At 47.3% G+C, this 21,892-nt stretch overlaps 3 long non-coding RNA genes across 6 annotated transcripts; 1 reads left to right on the top strand and 2 right to left on the bottom strand.

The window, feature by feature from the left end:
- Positions 1-11,459: 11,459 nt before the first annotated feature.
- On the bottom strand, positions 11,460-12,553 carry LOC147250677 (uncharacterized). The gene is made up of 3 exons (XR_015119011.1): positions 12,115-12,553; positions 11,871-11,959; positions 11,460-11,674 (listed from the first exon to the last, which is right to left on the bottom strand). It is a non-coding gene; the product is annotated as an uncharacterized LOC147250677 (long non-coding RNA).
- Positions 12,554-13,005: 452 nt separating this feature from the next.
- LOC147250676 (uncharacterized) lies at positions 13,006-17,556 on the top strand. Of its 3 annotated transcripts, none has more exons than XR_015119098.1 (4): positions 13,006-13,190; positions 14,249-14,400; positions 14,814-14,914; positions 15,150-17,556. It is a non-coding gene; the product is annotated as an uncharacterized LOC147250676 (long non-coding RNA). The 3 variants fall into 3 exon arrangements; XR_015119097.1 differs by lacking the exon at positions 13,006-13,190 and adding an exon at positions 13,209-14,046 and having other exon boundaries at positions 15,390-17,556; XR_015119096.1 differs by lacking the exon at positions 13,006-13,190 and adding an exon at positions 13,209-14,046.
- LOC147250675 (uncharacterized) lies at positions 13,517-20,012 on the bottom strand. Of its 2 annotated transcripts, XR_015119100.1 has the most exons (8): positions 19,743-20,012; positions 19,508-19,567; positions 19,345-19,427; positions 19,179-19,240; positions 14,675-14,898; positions 14,477-14,603; positions 14,227-14,344; positions 13,520-13,665 (listed from the first exon to the last, which is right to left on the bottom strand). It is a non-coding gene; the product is annotated as an uncharacterized LOC147250675 (long non-coding RNA). The 2 variants fall into 2 exon arrangements; XR_015119099.1 differs by having other exon boundaries at positions 13,517-14,344.
- Positions 20,013-21,892: the final 1,880 nt, after the last annotated feature.

Raw genomic sequence — 21,892 nt, 5'->3', positions numbered from 1 at the left:
TCCCCTAATCCTGCCTCACACACACACACACACACACACACACACACACACACACACACACACACACACATTCTTTTCAAAGATCTTCTTCCTCTTGTGTGTTTCCCCACGAGGAGCCTCACAACAGCTGTACAACAGTTTATCCTATCGACAATGGAGTCATTAATTTCCTTGAAGAGAGCGAGGAGGAGGAGGAACGCCGACAGTTTATGATCGTATCATCATCCATTTCCTCCCTTTATGTCTCAACTTCCTCACTCACTCGTGAGAGAAATAAAAACAGCAAAATCAAAGTGATTTTAGATTGTAGCTTGTTTGTGGTCGATTGGATGTTTACACGCTCCATCAGAGTTCACCTGACAAGTGTCAGCTCACCTGGAACACCTGTAGATCACGTATCACATTCGACTAAATGGGAATTCAGTTTTTGGTGTTGTAAGTTTGTTGCGGTTGTGTGAGGCAGACGTTAGCTATGACCACACACTCACTTCTGGAATTTCTCACTTGACATTGATTGATTATTCTTTCTTTGGGGGTACTTCCTGTTTTATTTTGAAATGTATTTCCCTCATGTGTTTTAGTAAGTTTTACTTTCTGTCTGAGTGTATCCCTCCTTTTGTGTGAGTGCTCACCTGTATCTCATCAGCTGATCACATCAGTCATCAACTTGTTTCAGTGAATCCTTTTCGATAAACATCTGGACAAATGGGGTTCAACTACTGACCTGATACCTGCTAAAACCTATTGAACAACAAACACCCTGACACACACACACACACACACATACACACACACACACAGACCATGTGTTAATTTAATCTGTCATATTATCTTTGTAGGTACTTTCAGAACATTGCCTTCCTCAGTGGAAGGGGTTCCACTGGTTGCCATGGAGCCCAGCTGTCAACTTGTGACCCGTTTGATGATTTAATTTTCACTCTAGTGTTTACAACAGAACACATTTCTAAACTATAAAACCTTATTTTATTTTTTTACTCGGTTTATTGCTGCTCTGTATATTTGTGACAGCATGATTTGCTGTGTTGAATTGATTCATGCCTGAATGTGACAGATTCTTCCTCTGCTGCAGTCCTGCCTGACGTACTGCCAAACACACCTGGGTGGAAACCTACCTACAACTCCACACTACATTGATGTAGATGTACACTCACACACACACACACACACACACACACACACACACACACACACACACACACACAACAGACTGACATCTCCTCCCCTCTTCCAATGGTCTTTGCGTGTGTGTGTGCGTGCGTGTTTGTCTCAGAGAGAGACACACACACACACATGCACGCGCACACACACAGGTTTCTGAGGAGACTCCCAGGCAGGAGGACAAGTGACAAGCTGTCAGCATGTGTGTTTGTGTCAGTGTGTCATCTTATTTACCAGACCATCCTGATGATAACAGACAAGGGTCAAACTGTGCTGGGTTGGGGAGTGTGTGTGTGTATGTGTGTGTGTGTGTGTGTGTGTGTGTGTGTGTGTGTGTGTGTGTGTGTGTGTGTGTGTGTGTGTGTGTGTGTGTGTGTGTCTTGTTGGGGTCTCCGTCTAAGAGCTGAAAAACTCATCACTTCTGAGACAAACACACACACACTCACACACACTCACACTCACACACACACACACACACACACACACACACACACACAGCCGCTTCATTTAGACCTTTTAGAACTGTCAGTGCCTTTGTGGATTCACTGCACTTTCTCTTAAATGATCTTGCAGCACGTCTTCAATTGTGTTCCTTGAGAACACTCGGGTGAATGATGGAACCTTTTTGGACCAGAGGTCCCGGTTCTGCCCCGGCAGCTGTCCGGCTCCTCTCAGAGGCTCTGGGGCAGGTGAGCCCCGGCCGCTCGGACCGTGCTCACAGCTGGACGGTCTCTTCAGATGAGGGGTCACTTTGATGACGTTCAGGGGCCCGATGAGAAGTAGGACTATAATCTTGACACAAGTGCTGATTGAGTGAGACGTCTGAAAAAGGCCCACTCCACCAGGAACATGGCCAGAGAATCAATCATTCAGGAGGGTTGAGAGGTGGCTCTGAAAACTGTCGTGATGGCTCCTTTTGCGTTGGACGGCTGTCCAGAATGTAGGTCATGCTGCGAGTGAGTTGTGTGAATAGCCAGTGCACCAGTCCTTCCTGTCCCAGAGATGGTTCTGAGCGTGCTGATATGTGACCACCATATTACCTCCTGATCACGAGACGGAAACGTGGAAGTGGCTGAGTAGCTTGCTAGCAGGATTAGATCCCAGCCTTTGTCACCTGTTTTATTTTGTAATGCCTTACTTCCTGTTTCGGACTGTTTCAGGGTGATCACCTGGTCTGGTCAGTCTTTCAGGCTTTGCCAGCCTCGTCCTCCTGTTCTTGCGCCTGTCATTAGTGGTTCTCTGTCTTTCTTCCTATTAATGAACATTTTCCACCTTTAGTGGGAGCTGAGAGGTTCTGTGGTCCCCAATGGGCTCCTGCGTCTGTGCTCTCATCCAGCAGTTGGAGACATACATGAACATCATCAGCAGACAGCTGGACCCTCTGCTGGAGTACTTTTAATAGTACTCCACACATTTAGCGCACAGACACAGTGGGTCCGGCTCCGGCAGGGCACACAGTGCAGGATCTTATTCTTCTCCACCACCAGTGTTGGGATCTACGATTCCCTCCTGCCAGATCACCTGCCAGTGAGCCTGGAGATTCTAAAGTCACAGCTCCTCACTGTGGAACAGGTCTGAGAGGAGCTAGAGCAGGTCTGGGAGGAGGTGGAGCAGGTCTGGGAGGAGCTAGAGCAGGTCTGAGGGGACATGGAGAATGTCTGAGAGGAGGTAGAGCAGGTCTGAGAGTAGGTGAAGCAGGTCTGAGAGTAGGTGGAGCAGGTCTGAGAGCAGGTGGAGCAGGTCTGAGAGTAGGTGGAGCAGGTCTGAGAGCAGGTGGAGCAGGTCTGAGAGTAGGCGGAGCAGGTCTGAGAGGAGGTGGAGCAGGTCAGAGAGTAGGTGGAGCAGGTCTGAGAGTAGGTGGAGCAGGTCTGGGAGGAGGTGGAGCAGGTCTGAGAGGAGGTGGAGCAGGTCAGAGAGTAGGTGGAGCAGGTCTGAGAGGAGGTGGGGGTCCATGTCTCCAGGTTCTCAGGCATCCGTGCTGCTCCTCTGCTGGTCCGGGCGATGAGTCTCTAATATCTCGTCCCTCATGACTCCACTGACCAGAGACCAGCCTCTTCTGGGTCAATGGAGCAAACGTCTCCTGCTGCTCCTCTACATGGAGGCACCATGGAGGCACCAGACCAGCCTCAGGAGCACCTGGAGCACCAGGAGCACCTGGAGCACCTGGAGCACTGCGGGCACCTGGAGCACTGCGGGCACCTGGAGCACCAGGAGCACCAGGAGCACCTGGAGCACCTGGAGCACCTGGAGCACCAGGAGCACCTGGAGCACCTGGAGCACCAGGAGCACCTGGAGCACCTGGAGCACCAGGAGCACCTGGAGCAGGTTCACTAGCTGGTGAGAGGGTGATGAGCACCAGCTGGCGCCAGGATCAGAATATATTTGCATGTTCCCATCACTGTCTTCTGTCGGTGGTCCTCAGGCTGAGCAGACTAAAGGAGTCCCACATCCCTCTGTCTCTGCATTTGTCACCAGATCTGACAGCAGCGCTCTCAGTGGAGTGGAGAGAGAAACCAAGGTCTCTTTGATGATTCAGGCCACAGGCAAGACATGAGAGGACGCTCATCGTCTGGACCTCCACCTGAAATCGCTGTGAAACTAAACCACTCCCTTGTTTCTGCAGGGCAGAATTCAATTACTTTGCCTTCGAACAACAGACTGACCGTGTGTGTGTGTGTGTGTGTGTGTGTGTGTGTGTGTGTGTGTGTGTGTGTGTGTGTGTGTGTGTGTGAACTGAAAGCACTTCTGGAGCTCACGGTTTGATTCGATCTCTGCTTTTTATGGTGCATATTTGGTCTTTTCCTTTAAAAGCTCAGAAAATCAGGATCTGAGAGGAGAGACAGGTAATAGAGACTGAGGGGGAGGCTGGTTGTTCACCTTTATAGAGACGCCACTGTTGATTTTCCTGTGTTTCATATCTTCACGTCATCTAATTAAAGCCATCAAACACACACACACACACACACACACACACACACACACACACACACAGCGATAGCCTTTCTCCATCAGCTAATTAAAGCATCTGTTTCTACCTGATCTCTGTCTCTCCATCCCTGACAGCTCTCCTCTTTCTCATCCTTTCATCAGCAGAGCCTTCATTGAGACACGCCCCCTGTGTCACTGGTGCATTTGCAGGTCTGCGCTACTGGTGCTGCTCTCCTGAAGCCCCACTCCCGTTTGTAGATATATTGATTTACTTTTTCTCTTCTCCAACTCGATCTGCCATCCCTTCATCTCTGCTCTCCCTCCCCTTTCTGCTCTCACCTGACATCAACTCTCCCCTCCCCTCCTCTCCCCTCCTCTCCCCTCCCCTCCTCTCTCCTCTCCTCTCCCCTCTTCTCCCCTCCTCTCCCCTCCCCTCCTCTCCCCTCCTCTCCCCTCCTCTCTCCTCCTCTCCCCTCCTCTCCCCTCCCCTCCTCTCTCCTCTCCTCTCCCCTCTTCTCCCCTCCTCTCCCCTCCCCTCCTCTCCCCTCCTCTCTCCTCCTCTCCTCTCCCCTCCTCTCTCCTCCTCTCCTCTTCCCTCCTCTCCTCTCCTCTTCCCTCCTCTCCTCTCCTCTCCCCTCCCCTCTTCTCCCCTCCTCTCCCCTCCCCTCATCTCCCCTCCTCTCCCCTCCTCTCTCCTCCTCTCCCCTCCTCTCCCCTCCCCTCCTCTCTCCTCTCCTCTCCCCTCTTCTCCCCTCCTCTCCCCTCCCCTCCTCTCCCCTCCTCTCTCCTCCTCTCCTCTCCCCTCCTCTCTCCTCCTCTCCTCTTCCCTCCTCTCCTCTCCTCTTCCCTCCTCTCCCCTCCCCTCCCCTCCTCTCCTCTCCCCTCCCCTCTCCTCTCACCTCCTCTCTCCTCTCACCTCCTCTCACCTCCTCTCCCCTCCTCTCCCCTCCTCTCTCCTCTCCCCTCCTCCCCTCTCCTCTCCTCTCCTCTCCCCTCCCCTCCTCTCCTCTCCCCTCCCCTCCTCTCTCCTCTCACCTCCTCTCTCCTCTCACCTCCTCTCTCCTCTCACCTCCTCTCCTCTCCCCTCCTCCCCTCTCCTCTCCTCTCCTCTCCTCTCTCCTCCTCTCCTCTCTCCCCTCCTCTCCTCTCCTCTCCCCTCCCCTCCCCTCTCCTCTCACCTCCTCTCTCCTCTCACCTCCTCTCACCTCCTCTCCTCTCCTCTCCCCTCCCCTCCCCTCCTCTCCTCTCCCCTCCCCTCTCCTCTCACCTCCTCTCTCCTCTCCCCTCCTCTCTCCTCTCCCCTCCTCCCCTCTCCTCTCCTCTCCTCTCCTCTCCCCTCCTCTCCTCTCCCCTCCTCTCCCCTCCTCTCCTCTCCCCTCCTCTCCTCTCCCCTCCCCTCCTCTCCTCTCCCCTCCCCTCCTCTCTCCTCTCACCTCCTCTCTCCTCTCACCTCCTCTCCTCTCCCCTCCCCTCCTCTCTCCTCTCCCCTCCTCTCCTCTCCCCTCCTCTCTCCTCTCCCCTCCTCCCCTCTCCTCTCCTCTCCTCTCCTCTCCCCTCCTCTCCTCTTCTCTCCCCTCCTCTCCCCTCCTCTCCTCTCCCCTCCTCTCCTCTCCCCTCCCCTCCTCTCCTCTCCCCTCCCCTCCTCTCTCCTCTCACCTCCTCTCTCCTCTCACCTCCTCTCCTCTCCCCTCCCCTCCTCTCCTCTCCCCTCCCCTCCTCTCTCCTCTCACCTCCTCTCTCCTCTCACCTCCTCTCCTCTCCCCTCCCCTCCTCTCTCCTCTCCCCTCCTCTCCTCTCCCCTCCTCTCTCCTCTCCCCTCCTCTCCCCTCCTCCCCTCTCCTCTCCTCTCCTCTCCCCTCCTCCCCTCTCCTCTCCTCTCCCCTCCTCTCCTCTCCTCTCCTCTCCCCTCCTCTCCTCTCCCCTCCCCTCCTCTCCTCTCCTCTCCTCTCCTCTCCTCTCCTCTCCTCTCCTCTACTCGCTGCTGCTGAAGAGGCTCAGCTGTCATTTGTGACCTCTGAGGTCAGGAAACACTTTGGGGGTTTCACTGCAGTTTGGATTCCTCGCTCCCCAACAGGGATGCACACTGAATCACATGTTCCATCAGAACCGCAGTACAGCCAAGTGCACTCTTCATATCGCAGGAAGCAAAATGGACTGCACTTTAAAAAACACCATTTTAAATCAAACATGGCGGTGCTGCAGAGACGTCCCTTCATATTCCACAGACTGGAGAAAGGCTGTCAGACAGATGCTCACAAAAGCCAGATGGTATCATTTCAATGCATTTGTCAATCATAGATATTTGGTACGTTCTCCCAGCACTGCAAATGTATGGAGCCCTGGAGTGGTGGCAGAGAGGTTTCTATGTTTGCAGGGATGGAGAGAAAAACGTTTGAGGCCACAAGATGTGACTTGTTCCCTCAGTTCAAGTCACATCTTTTAGCCATGGATCAGTTACGTTGAAGGAGGAAGTTCCATCTAATAAAAGTCTCCATGGACACCTCGGGGCTCCAAAGAAGGCCCTGCAAGAGCAGGCAAAACAAAACAAAACAAAAATCACCTTTGGATATTTTTGCAGAATCATGCAGCCTCAAACCAGAACTGCATTGTTTCAAGTCAAGTCAATTTAAGTTGAAGTTCTTCACTGCAGGAAAGATCTCCTCCTACAACTGGGTGATCAGTGCCAGTCAAAGGAACAATGTTTTGGAAAATGATGCTGCACAATCAGCAGAAATAAAATCCTAAATCCTGGTGAATTTTAGTTTTTTGATCGTTTCCTAATCAAAGGAGCAGAACGACAACGTCAAACTTAAATGCCAACATCCATAAAAGCAAGCCGTCCTCTGTGCTCCCTGTGAGCAACAGCAGTGCAACCGTCCTCTTGTAGCGTCGGCAGCCTGTTCAGAGAAACCAAATCCACCCTGAGCTGCTCCCTGAATGTTAGGAGCTGATCCGTATTTCTGTAGCCTCAAAAGTTTGGTGAACTGATCTCAGAGCAGATGCTGCAACCTCGGCACAGTGGGAGGTCTGTGATTGGAGGATGAAATTAAACCTCTTACACATCCGCAGCTCAACCTTGCAGAGCGCCCACCTGTGAGCCCAGGAGGTCAAATGAAGCCATGTGGCTTCTGACTGGGAGGCCTCCAGGACACGACCCTGCTGAGGAGGCACGCGGAGGACGGCGTATCCCATCTAGCCTCAGAACGCTCCGACGGATGAGGAAAAGGTTCAAGTGAATGAGCCGGCTGCTCCGGCCCGGCGCGACAGTGATCGAGCTGTTTTTGTTGGTTCTTCTCTCCAGTCAAAGCGTTTGTGGGTTCTTGATCATAGGGCTGGATAAAGCATGCGTGGATGATCGTGGACGAGGAACTTGAGAGTTTGGAAACAGACGTTTTTCAACAGTTGAGCCGTTGCTGGCCATCATTTTCCGTTAGCTTCAAGCTAAAGTATGTAGCTGGCTCTTTGTGCATTCTTGAGTCAGAAAAACATAATAAAATATGAAAAAACATCTTTATGGCCCCAAGAAACACATCGATGAGTATTTGACAGACAAAATTTAAAAGTCACGGGTCAGGTTCGTTGAAAGCTCCTAGAAAGGCATCATCGCCTCCATCCTAAACTGTCCATAACTGCTGCAGAAACATTTACACATGCTCTCATTACCTCCAGGCTTCAGTACCACAACAGTTTCCTCCACGGCCCAAAAGTCCGAAACCACAACTGGGGTGAGAAGCGACCCACTTTGTAACCTAAATTCCAGCCTAAACACGCCCACATTGTAGGTAACCTATGGCCCACAATGCACCATGGACTTCTTCTTCGTCCCCTAAAAACTTGTGGACCCGCAAGCCAAGTTTGCACCACCAACAGTCTCCCATTCTGATGCAACACCAACATTGATAGTCGTTGTTGATGACTAAAGGTGCGTTAATGTGCTTAATAATAGAGAATGAGTGAAAGGTGCTCAGAGTGGAGTGCAGTACGACAGTCAGGCCAGCAGGTGGGGCTTCCGTTGGTGCTGTCTACCTATTTGCAGTATCGGTGCTTTGCCAGCAGAGGTCGTGCTTCACCACGAATCTGGGTGTCTGAATGGTGCCGCTGTGTTTAAGTTGTCGGTGGAGGACGTAGGTTGCTACTTGGCAATTCGGACGTAGCCAGCTGACGCTACAAGAGGACGGTTGCACTGCTGTTGCTCACAGGGAGCACAGAGGACGGCTTGCTTTTATGGATGTTGGCATTCAAGTTTGACGTTGTCGTTCTGCTCCTTTGATTAGGAAACGATCAAAAAACTAAATTCACCATGATGCTAACCCTGAAAACTCCAGGCCCAAGTGTGTGTGTGTGTGTGTGTGTGTGTGTGTGTGTGTGTGTGTGTGTGTGTGTGTGTGTGTGTGTGTGTGAGAGAGAGCGAGAGAGAGAGACAGAGAGAGAGAGAGAGAGAGAGCGCAGCAATGATCAAGCAATGATCCAAACCTTCAAGTCCAGGAGGATTTCATCTAAATACATTTCAATCCTATTTGTTTGTGTCTGGTGTGAATGTCTCTCACTGCAGCGGCTGGAAGGAGCCAGTCTGGCTGGTGTGTGTGAGAGTGGTCTCAGTCTGAGCTTCCATCTTTGGAGAGAGCTGGAGTCACGCAGCACCTCCAGCAATCATGTGATACACTCCTGACATCCAGTGGTGACTCACTGGAATTACACATCTCTGGTGTTCCAACTACAAACCTCTGAAACAGAAGATCAACAGTTTTCTTTGCTGCGTTCAGTTTCTCTGAACTTTGGGTGCTGGGTTCTCTTCACTAGCAATGCTAATCTCTCCACACACACGTGCACTGAGACAAAATACTCCAATACATGCACAAACAAATCCTGGAGGGTAGAGCACTGTCATCCATTACGCTGTGACCTCCATGAATAGGCCCCGCCCACAGCAGACTAATTGCAGCCAGATTAGCATCAGTGAGCATTCATTAGCCTTATCAAGGACTCCTAACTTGGACCAGGATGACTAGGAGCATCTACACACTGTCCAAGAGGAGTGCTGAACTTGTTTACACCGGCTGTGTTTCCTCAACACACACACACACACACACACACACACACACACACACACACACACACACACACACACACACACACACACACACACACACACACACACACACTCGGCCGCAGCAGAGCTCCACTGTCTTCTGCAGTGGTTTCAGACGCAATGGAGAACAATGTTGCTGTCTGAGGAAATCTGGGCTCAAATGAAGGAGCGTTGGAAGGGAAATTCTCCTTGTAGATCGTTGAGAGTTGCTAATTGTCTGAAGAATCCCAGACTCGTGTGATGAATCAAGTCTCTTTAATCCATGCAGCATGGAGACAAGACTGCTGAATGTTCTCTGCTGATCTGTACAATGACCCAACCTTGATACCATGCAGCAACAAAGAAAAGGCACATGGTTTCCAAACCAAGTCAATGACGGTGTCCCCTGTTTAGCATGTGCTTCTCACCCCCCCCCCCCCCCCCCATGCTGTCTCCTACTGTTTGTCCGTTTGTTCCTTGGTGGGAGATGGTCACAGATACTCATGTGATTCACAAAATGCTTCCTGAGACGAGGACTTCTGATCTATTAATTTAATTCCTACAGCGTTGATCAGAGGTGAAGTATAAAAACAGCCAGTATTGTGGTCCTGCTAACATGGGAATATGAAACAGGAACATGAAATGTGGCTGAAAGGAGGAGGTTGACCATTTTTCAGGCAGAGCAACAGCAGAACACAGTGGTGGCACCAGTTTACTTGAAGCAATGAGGAGTGGAAGCCTTTCATCCTGGAAATGTTCAAAGACTGTTTTAATGTCTTGATGTCTGCCAGAACTCTCTGGAATGTTCACTGTTTAGGCTGCAACACTCACAAAGAGGTTTCTGAGCTCACCTCAGAATAAAATCCACATCCTCTGCATTCAGCTGATTGTTGTCGTGTTGTCGTTAGCCTCAAGCTAAATGTCTGTCTGTGTGTGGCTGGCTCTTCCTACGTTCTGGCATCAGAAGAGTCGAGGAGGGAAAATCATACTTGTGATCTAAAGAACTGTTTGTGAGCAGCTGAGGTGCAGAGGGCAGTGGAAGGGAGGAACTGCTTCACAAGGAGCTTGAAGTTTGTCATTGCTCTCTGTGGGGCTGAGGCCTCTGCAGGCAGCAGCAACCACATCGTCCCCCTCTGGACTTGGGCCTCGGTGCCCGGTCACTCCCATCCCTGGACGGAATGAAAGGCAGGATTGGTGCGCAGTTGAGGGTCACGTTAGGGGCGTCAAGGGTGTTCACATTGATGCAGATAAAAAAAAAACAGTACAAAACGATCAGATAAAATGTTTTAAAATGTTTTTAAATACAATTTCGAAGCAAAGACAGGAAGCTGCCCCCCCCCCCCCATGGGTCCTCTGGTATCCCTCTGCCTGCTGCACAAAGACAACTATAAAGTCTGTTCATCAAAATGATGCCGATAGCTGAGAGGAACCCTGCTGAGATGAAAAATAGCTCAGGTTTCAAATTGACAGTGTAAGATATCAGTCTACCACGCTGAGAGAACCACAATGACATCACAAGGGGTGATGTCATCAGAACTGGGCTGCTGGGAGGTTAAAGACCAGAACATTCCTTGGGAACAATAACGAGCTTGTAGCAGCTGACAGGTTTTTGCCTGGACAGTCATTTTGGATGAAGCTGCTCACCGTGCTACGCTGCTATGGCCTTCCTGAGGAAGCAGCGCAGAGAGGATGATATCCTTGTGTGTGTGTGTGTGTGTGTGTGTGTGTGTGTGTGTGTTTCGGCACTGTTGTGTCTACTTGAGTGATGGAGGTGGAGCAGAACTGAGATGGCTCCTATCCTCCTTCCTCATTACTCCTCCTCACTCATCCAGACAGAGACCAACAAGCAAGTGAGGGAGGGACAGGGCCCATCCAGCAGGAAAGAGTGTGTGTGTGTGTGTGTGTGTGTGTGTGTGTGTGTGTGTGTGTGTGTGTGTGTGTGTGTGTGTGTTATAGCTTCACTTGGCATCCATGTATTTTTATGTCATAATACAAATTTTGACCTGCTTTCCAGGTTCATGACAGTATTTAATGTGGAAGGAAAACATAGCACATTAACCCTTTCGACTCTGTTCAATTGTATGCATTGAAATTCCAGCTGGAATTCATTTAATTTAATCTTTTGACTGTAAAAATGTCAGAAAAGTTCCCAGGAGGAAGTGCCTCTGCCCCTTTTCACCAGGATGAGTTCAGCTTTCAATAGCTGGTGCTGGTTTAACATAACTGTGTGTTTCAGTGTCGAATAGCAGTTAAAGAGAAGACAAACACAAAATGGGAATTGATTCAACAGGTTTTTAGTCAACAAAGATTATTATTAATAATAATAATATTATTATTATGGCACATATCCAAAACATCTGACATTCAACTTGTAAACAGAACTGTGAAAAAAAAACTTTGTGGCTCTTGGCCACATTTTTTTTTGTTTTATGGACTGTTGAGTCCATGAACGTCAGGGCGTCCCAACTCTCTCTGTTCTCCATGACAGCAGAAGGCATCCTAAGAAAGAGATGATAAAAAGTGATATAAACATCCGCAAGAAAAATGTGTGCCTCCCACTTGTCGACCGTTGTGTGAGCTTGTTAGTCGTGTTTGTTAGACAGGATTTATATCTTAGTCATGAGTGCTGGGTTTTCAGGTACGCATTCTCCTTAACATACAAAACACACACAGCGTGTTCACTGACGTCACACACCCCGGTTCAGAGGAAATCTTACCGTCACCGCCACTTCCGGAAGAACTGGGTCGCTTTCTGTTGACAGCCCGTCAGCAGAGAGCATCCTGCTAATTATTGAGCCATGACATAATGTGTAATTTTATTCATCCTGAATTCCTGTGGTTGACTTTGTAACTTCAACACACAAACTAGACAGTTTACTAGCTAACAACACTATCCCAGCCAGCAGACTACGCCAAATTAGGAGGAAATTGTTACGTACCGTTGTTCCGAATAAAATGTCGCCAGCATCGTCGTCACTGATGAATCGTCTGGGTTTTTGATCACCTTAGATGACCTTCTTGCTATCTTCTTGATGAAAATACCGAAAAAAAGCCACTCAAATACTTGAAAAACCGCTAAATTACCTCTCAAAGACGACCGCCGCTCGATTCAAATGTCCTACACTCTGCGCCCGGCATCACGCTCACGCTGTGCTTTTATTACGGAGAGTTGCCGTAGCAACCACTGTATAGAACCACTGTATGGTCGGAAAGAGCAACTTCTACTGTTAGGAACCGTTGGAATTTTATTGCACTTATGGTACATGAGTTATGGTAATGAGAGTGACGCAGGCCGGCGCTCCCGCCAGTTCCATCCATCCCATCGTCATCTTCCGCTTATTCCTTTCTAGTAAGGGTCGCGGGGGGCTGGAGCCTATCCCAGCGTCAACGGGTGAGAGGCGTCGTTCACCCACAGGACCAACATACAGAGACGAACAACCATTCACACTCACAGTCACACCTACGGTCAATTTAGAGAATCAATCAGCCTCGTCCCCTCTTGATGTCTTTGGACTGTGGGAGGAAGCTGGAGTACCAGAGAGAACCCACGCAGGAACAGAGAGAACATGGAGACTCCACACAGAAAGATCCTGTGCCTGAGCCGGGACTCGAACCCAGAACCTTCTTGCTGTGAGGCCACAGTGAGGACCACTGCACCACAGTGGAGCTCCCGCCAGTTCCTAATGGTTTAACAGGAGCACACTCTCTCTCTCTCTCTCTCTCTCTCTCTCTCTCTCTCTCTCTCTCTCTCTCTCTCTCTCTCTCTCTCTCTCTCTCTCTCTCTCTCTCACACACACGAGGCTCAGTTTGCTGAATCAGCTGTCAGGTGCTCAGGCTCTCACTGTTCTGTTAGTTTTTTCAGCTGATCAGAGAATTTAGTCTAACATTAATTTTTCTGATCAACCTCAATTAAATTATGAAGACTTTTTCCACCAACTGTGCCCACGTCCACCCTGAGCCACCCCCACGTCTGGTTTAAGCCAAACACCCAGGCCCACCCATGGTTTGAATACAGGTAATGGTGTGCTTGGTCGTCCCACCTCAAAAGACAACAACTCATGTGGTTGATCCTGTGACAACACATTGGTGAGGATGCCACACAATAACAGTAACAAAAGGGATTTGTTGAGGCTGCAGTTACAAACTTCACCAGTTGCTATTGTCAGTTAGCAACCGTTAGCTTAGCTGTCCATCAGAACTCTGGCCACCACAGCCTGGCTGGTCAGACGCTTTTGGTCCTATATGGTCCATTAGTGTATTAATTATATTATTGTATATAAAATATCTCACTGAAATGAAATCTAACATGTTACTAAAATAAATACTCCTGGCATTGTGGTACAATGTGTATTTTATTAAGACTTCAGAAGACAAACAACAGTCAGTGTTAGTCCTCTTGTCCTGAGAGGACCGCTGTCTGCTCATAACACAGCCAGTGATTGTGACGGCTTTTGTGGAATATCACCAACATGTCTCTCCAACTCATTTTACTGAAAGAAAGAAAAGCTGCATCAGAGCGGATGCTGAATTTCCATGGAAAAAGATATCATTAGAGGGAGAAACAAGAAACTGCCGGATTGCTAAGTTCCACAAAAGTTTTGTGTTTAAACGACAACTATTTACAGTGTCTTTGATTTGGGGAGGGGCTGAAAGAAGTTCAGTGCAATGGTAGCCAGCCAGGCTAATTTTTTTTAAAATGTTGTTTCATTTTTCCACATTAAGAACATTCCATGCCCTCATCAAATAGCATACATAACATAAACAGAATATATAAAACAACCAAAGACACCGACCAACAGAAACAACAGCGAGAAGAAAAATGATCAAAAAAACAAAACACAAGAAAAAAACAAAAAGAAATGGAAATAGAGGTCAGACGAGTTTGTGTTAAGGCATTTAAAAGTCAATTACACTCAGTGTTTTAGTGTATTTCAGTGATTTTTGGAAGTTTTTTAGTTCATTCATGGAAACACAAAATACAGGTCTCATTTTCAGGAAGCGACCTCTGCGTTTGTGTTGTTAGGCCAAAATAATGATTGTATTATACCTACTTTCCCTTTTTCTCTCCTCCAGCAAAACCCCAAGTTTAACACTGGTGTAACTGAAGCGGACCGGGTCTGAGTCGTTCTCAGATGTCCAGCTTTGACAACGTCTCCAGAAGGTTTTCACCTGTTCACATTAAAAAGAAAAGGTGTTCCAGCGATTCAGGTTGTGCTTCACTAAAGGTACAGTTGTTGGTTTCAAGCTTAAAAGTCTGTATGAGAAAATCATGACCGGAGTAAACGTCATTTATTATTTTACCATGAGTTTCTTTAGCCTCGGGCCACACGGGGAGGGACGGGTGTCTGGTTCTGATGTTTTTGATTTGATCCTCTGAAAATTTGTTGCAGAGTTTTTTTTCCTTTTCATTTATTTGTGCATTTCTTTTCTAAAAAAAATTGAGGTCATTAATAAGAGGTGAAGGTAGGGAAGGATGTATTTTTTCATATATTAGCATACCTTTTATTACATTCAGCATCGCATGGGGGATTGCTTCTGTGATTCCCAGATCTTGTTCTCAGTGCAGTTGCAGTTCCATTTGCTGTTGAACTCAGAATAATCTGGAGGATTTCCTCCTGAATCATGACATGCACCACAGACCAGATGTCCTCTCCCAAAGAGTCGCCAGAGCATGAAGATCTTCTCTGAGACAAAGTGTCCCTGGTGGTCCCCATCGATGAAATCTGGACAGTTTAACAGGTAGGTTAGAAACACAAAAATCACATTTTAGGAGAGATTGAATGCCACCACATTTACTGAATATTTTGGAGGGAACATTGAGCCAGACAGCGTTCCTATGACAGGTGAGCTGTTGAAGCCACTTTGGTTTGATCCTGCTGTTCATCGCTTCAGAATCAGTTACGTTTAAACCTCCATCTTCAGCTGTTTTAACCACATCGTTTCTCCTGATGGAGTGATGTTTGTTTTTCCATAGCCTGATTGATGGACTTAATCTGGTTATTGGACACAGCCAGTGAAAAGGCAGGATACGTCAATCTGGACGATATTTCGGCTTTAGGGATCTGAGCTCTTCTGAAAATGGACAAATGCCTTTGCAACCATGGGAGGAGAATGGGTTGACTTTTCTCGCGAACAGAGTCAAAGTTCAGTTGTTCTCTGGTTTTCATGTCCTTTGTTATTTGTACTCCCAGATATTTCACTTCATTTCTTACAGGAAGGTTACAAGGTTCAGTCAGTGGCTGATCATGAATGGACATTAACTCCCATCTTTTTAAATTCAAGTGTAACTCGGACACTTTGGAGAACTTTTCCATTTGTGTGATTATTATTGGGATCTGCTCCGGTTGTTTGATGAAGACGGCTGAATCATCTGCCAGTTGAGTGATTGACAGGTGATGACCTAAAACATTTAACCGCTTGATATCTGGACTGTTTTTAATGTAAACGGCCAGAAGTTCTGCCACTAAAATGAACAGTAAGGGAGAGCAGGGCAGCCTTGACGGACTCCTCGCTTCACCTCCAACCTTTGAGTCGTGCCTTGAGGGAGGGAGACAGAGCTGTTTATTCCACTGGAGGTCATCTCAAATATCTTTATAAACTTTGAACCAAATCCAAAATGTTTCAGAGTTTTCAAAATAAATGGGTGTTCCACTGAGTCAAAGGCCTTATAAAGTCTAGGAAGAATGTAAACCCTTTGTCTTCATTGAGGTGGTTGTAGTCTCACGTGCCTGGCACCAGTCAGATGTTGCTATGAGTGGACCTCTCTTTCATAAAGACCGACTGACTTTCACTGACTATTTGCTCTATTCCCATTTTCAAGCTGTTGGCTACGACAGTCGTGAATAGTTTATAGTCTACATTTAGCAGTGTTATCGGTCTTAAGTTACCTACGTGCCTTTTGTCTTTCCCAGGTTTAGGTAACAGAGTGAAGATCCCTTGTTTCATGGTTGGCATCAAGTCATTATTTTCTATACATTCTTTCAGAGCATTGAAAAACAGAACCTCCATTGGTGCTCCCAAAGTCTAATGTCCTCTTCACATGAATGAGTCTCTTGTAGAAAAAACAATATGCTTTGAGTCCTTTACAGAATAGAAAAATAACCTTACGTTTCGTGTTGTCTTTTAGACCTCTTGTATTTAAAGAAGAAAAAGAAATCCCTGACTTGACAAAAAACATATACAAAATGACATTAAACGACAAACGAGAGAAACAGAAAAACAAAGCTAAACGAAAAACAAAAAAGCTCCTCAGACCTCTCTGGGTTGAGAGCAGATGCTCCTGTGACAGCCGCTGCAGCAGATCAGACATTACTTCTCCACATTCCTCTCGGAGGGAAACAAACAGAAAACAAAATAAAATTCAATTTTTTTCCCAAGCAAGCGACTCTTTGAGAAAGATTCCAGAGAGAGAGAACAAAAGAAGGAAAAACACAGAACGTTGCAACTCTCTCAAAGAAAAGACACAGCCAAGAACAGAAGATGCGGGTAGCTAGTCCAACCGGTCAAAGCAGAGGGCCGTCCCCATTGGGCCTGGTTCTGCTCAACGTTCCTGCCTGGTAAAGGAAAGTTTTCGTCGCAGTTTCGTTGCAGGACGTGCTTGCTCATAGAGAATTTTTGGGTGTAAATTCATTGAAGGAGTGTGGTACTAGACCTGCTCTACCTGTAAAGTGTCATGAGATAACTTTCGTTGTGATTTGGCGCTATACAAATAAAATTGACTTGACTTGACATTACTAGTCTGCTGGAACTGTTCCAGAGGAAGAGAGAGAGAAAAATTTAAAACAAAAATGTCCTAGAAAGAAAACGTCTTGCATGTCCTTGGCTGTGACTCTTTTCCCATCGATGAAGGCGTGCGCTCCTCTGAAGTCGGCTTTCTTCCCCTTTTTCCTGGCCTTCTCTACCTGCGGCCACACTGTGTTCCTGGATTCCTTGGCTTCTTGTGTCAGGTCCTCCGTGATCTTTATTCCTTTTCCGTTGATGCACTCTGCTGTTCTGGCATCCCTCCAGACTTTATCCTGATGGGATCTTGACATAAAGTGCACTTGGACGCAGCGGCTGGAGCGCTTGTGTCCGAAGCGTGGACCCACTTTGTGCACAATGTCCACCGTGAGAGCCAGCTGGTTTGCGATGTCGGGGGGAGATTTGGCCAGCCAGGCTAATTGGTACTAGCTAACGCAGCTAAAACTTTCACCAAGTTATAACAGGCTGAGTTCATGTCTGGTGCAGGTTCAGTCTTCACATTATTTTAACTCCTTTATTAAAAACATTACAACGATGTGGAATAGAATGGACCAGCTGGAGAGTCTTTAGGGACTTATTGGTGCAGCCTGACAGGAAGGAATTGCATTAATCCAGTGGAAGTGACAAAAGCAGGGACTAGTTTTTCTGCATCTTCTTGAGCCAGGATGTGTCTGATCTTAGCGATGTTACGTAGATGGAAGAAGGCGTCCTGGAGATTTGTTGAATGTGGGAGTTAAAGGGTCCTGGTCAAAGAGAACTCCTAGGTTCCTTATGGTGGTGCTGGGGGCCAGGGTGGTGCCATCCAGGGTTCCTGTCTCATCAGATCAGGTGGTCCTCAGGTGTTTGGGCCCAGCACAAGAACTTCAGTTTATCAGAGTTTAACAAAAGGAAATTGTGGATCATCCATGTTTTTATTTCCTTCCAACATCCAACCTTCACCCACCTCCCAAAGATGAGGAGCACTGCAACGCAGTAATAGCAGGTAGTCGTGAGGGATCCCTGGCTGCTCAGTAACACCCACACTGAGTGGTTTGGGCAGGCTGACTGGCTAGGACTCATGTCTGACTTCAAAAGAAGAACAGCCCTCTCTGTATAACAGTACATGACAAACCTTTCTGCATGTAGGTACTAGAGTGCTTCAGTGCTGTAATGATTACCAGAAGCCATGAATGAAAAACCTATTGAAGTATTTCACAGAGTGGGGCAGAATCATAAATTCTAATAAATGAAAAGGATGTCATTTGTGGTGCGACCATCCATCTAGTGGATGTGACGTTGCTGCATGTGGACAGAGAGCATGGTGGGAAGCTTCACAGGTTGACCCTTGGGACCGTGTCAACCTCCCATGAATTTTCTGGAGTAAATAACAGTGATTTTAGAGGAGGTCAGAAAGCTCCAGCAACACTTGTAGTTCATCAAACAACTTCAGTGGACCAACGCATTTCACCTTGTGGCCTTCAATCAGGGTCATCAAGCAACACATGACAGACATAACTTCCATGGACATCCATAGTTCCAAGCCAGTGCAAATGATGTTTTCATTTCAAGCGCCCTTTAACCAGCAAATGAACTTGCCCTCCACCAGTATCTGCAAGTGCTAAAGTATGTTAACGAAGTGTGGTCTGGCACAACCATGGGTTAGGGTTAACTTGTGAAACCAGGAGATGTTTGCACCATAGACCAAGAAGAAGCTGGTCTTTTGTCAGTTGCGTGAAGGGGCTGTTTAAAGGGCGCATCAATCAGATGTGCAGAGGCACAGCATTGCAATGTGGTTTTACTCATGCCCAAAAATGTGGAAACAATTGCCGCCACCTCTCCAGCCCTGCTTCAGCCCCCTCCCCCAGGCCTGTCTGTTATTTTGGAGCCTCTCCCTCAGCATCGCTTCAAACCTTTGGAGGGTGTGGGACTAAAGTTCCTCTCTCTTGAAACGGCATCGCTCTGAGTTCTGACAGCAGCTAAGATAGGGATTTCTCTATGGGCACTGTCAGTTCATCCAGCTTGTATTTAATTTCCTCCTGGGTTTACAAAGGTTTCACTGGACTGTGGAGGCTATTTGGGCCTATTTGGCTGACATAGAGGTTGAAGGCTCACTCTGTAGCACCAGGGCCCTGTTTAAGGGCATCTTTGTGGGGGATGTATACTGAATGTGCAGCAGCCAGTTGGGCAACTCTGGACACATTTGTGAGGTTTTACTGGCTGGATGTGTCAGGCCCATCCTTGGCACATGTGGTGCCTGAGGCTGCGGTTGCTGGACTGGACTCACTTGTATCGCTGACTGGATCTGCTCACACAGCAATTCGTCTACAATCTGGGGGTGGATAGTACCTGTCATCATAAAGTGCTGATCAAAGTTAGAAAAGGAACATTTGGTGAGTCAACATAATACTTAGTTCTTTGACAATGGAGTGAGGTGTTTCATCAACACTTACGTCCTTGCGTGGCGAGGGAAGAAATCTGTGTTGAATGCCTTGACCTGGACACTCAGCTGTGTTTTCATGGGAGGTTGACCTGTCTGTCATGAGACAGACGTGGTGTCATTGGAGCTTTCCTTAGCTGGCCACGCTCAGGCGATTCCCATAGAAGAGACCTCACCGATTACGTGAAGTTCCTCAGTGTTCTCTTCTTTCATTTGGAGCCTTGAAGTTGAGATGTCTGAAAATTAACATGAAATATTGTTATAGTAACATTGAAAATACTTCTGGAGAAAAACATTTTGTTTGAGTTGTCATGAGTGTAAACTGAAACTTCATTTGACTTTTGCCATTTTCAAGCTCTCTCAAGTCAGCTTCCCACTCAGCTAAACTAATCTATGTGATGTTATGCTTACCTGATTGTTTACGGTGCTGGATATATTATGTTGACCTAAGGTACCCTCCAGTCTTAGTCCAACTGTGAAGAGAGAGAGAGAAATGTTATGGATACTGAAAAGGCAGCTTATTTCATGTTCGTACATCTGTATTAAGTTAATGCATCTTATTCACATATATGCCGATATGGAAAATGTGTATGACTGGCTTGGTATTGTGTTTTTAAGTATTAGAGAATGAACCATTAAAAAAGAAAAACAGCAAAAACGCAGTTCTGAAGTTCTTGTTTGCTATCTGTCTAGCCTGGCAAACACGCAACTGTGAGAAAGACGAGAAAGGCTGTCAGGTGATTCTGCCAGTTCTGAACTTGGCACAAAAATAATGGCCATCCATCCATTTCCGACTGCTTTTCCTTTTGGGGGGGAGGAGCCTGTCCCAGCAACCTTCAGGCGAAAAGCGGAATTCACCCTGGACGGGTCAACAGTCCATGGCAGGGCCAACATGTATCGACAGCCATTGGCTCATGCAACAAGGAGAAATATTACATCCTCTATGCTGAACATTGTTCATAAGTGGACCAACAGAGAAGTTTGCTGCTGGGTCAAAGTCGAAACAACAAGTGAAGAAAAGATTCAAAAACAGACTGTTCATTCTCTTGTTAGCTTCTTACCTCCGTTTCCTTCGGTTTCCTCTTCTGTCGTTCCTCCTCAAACTCCCTGGCCATGCGTGCCCTCTCCTTGGCCACCCTCCTGTCATCTTCTTCTTCCTCCAGTCTCCTCCTCTCCATCTCCTTTGTCTTCTGGAGGCGCTTCTCTTCAATCTGACCAGACAAACAAGAACACACGTCCAAAGGGTTTGTAGGGAAGAGAATCTCCAGGGGACGGTTGGACATAAACTACAACAGCAAGCAAGCCTGAAGCATGGCTGTTACTTTGAGAAACAATCAAACCTGCATCAGAACAAATTTACATATCAGGAACGTGAAGACTGACCAGTCCAAAATCTCTGTGGGTCTCAAGAAGCCAGTTCCACCACGCAGCTGGCTGGACCAACACTGTTGGAAGCCTTACCTGTTTTCTGAGTGCAGCCTTGTGCTCCATTTCTTTATCCACTCTCTGCTGGTCTGGCTTCTTAGAGAACACGTTGCCCCTGGCAAAGCGAGGGGTTTGGAGATGGTGTGAACCTGCAAAAAGAAGAAAACAGGGAGACTTTGCATGGTTACCACATGATAACAAATAAAACAAGACTTAAAAATATCCATTATTTCGCAAAATTCTTGTTGCTGTTTTTTCTCAGGCCATGCAAATATATGGGACGTACTGTTCAGGTTTTTGTGTTTGTTCAGTGGAGCTCCACATCCACCTCGACCCCAGGGGTAATGGATGCCCTGGTCAGGTTCCAGCTCTTCCAGTCTCCTCCTCTCCATCTCCTTTGCCTTCTGGAGGCGCTTCTCTTCAGTCTGACAAGACAAACAAGAACACACGTCCAAAGGGTTTGTTGGGAAAAGAATCTCCAGGGGACGGATGGATGTACAGCACAGGGTTTAATGTCATTAAAAAAATCCTCAGTTAACAGTAACCAACATGAAAGACTTTGTATTCATCAGTGGTCAATGAGGTCCAGTTGCAAGGTACAAATATCTCTTTCAGACTGATACATGTTAGCTTTTGTCTGTAAGTGAAAAAAGGAATTGTGTATTTTTAAGAAAACTGATTAGCTGTTAAACCTTCACTCCATCATTAAATTTACTTAACCTGACGTTTTTAGTTTTCAACCTGTTGTTCTAAAGTTGATTATTTGAGTTTGTGTCTCTGGAAAGTGATGACACTTCCGCCCGGTCTGGATTGGAAGACTATGGTCCTCATCACAGGAAGGTAGACATTATCTGATGTCTGATAGAGTCTGGGCGTCACTGAGTGAGACAAATGTCCTAATTTTGGCTTTGTTCCGAATCGTTTGGGTTACAGAAGCCCTCCGTGTTTTGGGAACAAACACATCACTTCTGTCTTAGCATCGTTTAACATTGAAAAGAATTACTGGATATCCAGGCCTCAACGTCTTCAAGACAGGCTGTGAGGATGTTACCGGAGGTGAGGTCTGAGGGATTGACAGACACGTAGATTTGAGAATCATCAGCATAAAAATGGAAAGAGATGTTGAAGTTTCAAAA

Source organism: Aulostomus chinensis, chromosome 13, assembly GCF_037954235.1.
Source record: "Aulostomus chinensis isolate RoL2024-O1b breed Wild chromosome 13, RoL_Achi_v1.0, whole genome shotgun sequence".
Taxonomy (NCBI): domain Eukaryota; kingdom Metazoa; phylum Chordata; class Actinopteri; order Syngnathiformes; family Aulostomidae; genus Aulostomus; species Aulostomus chinensis.
The sequence above is the reverse complement of the archived record's forward strand: the minus strand, read 5'-3'. Positions and strand labels throughout refer to the sequence as shown.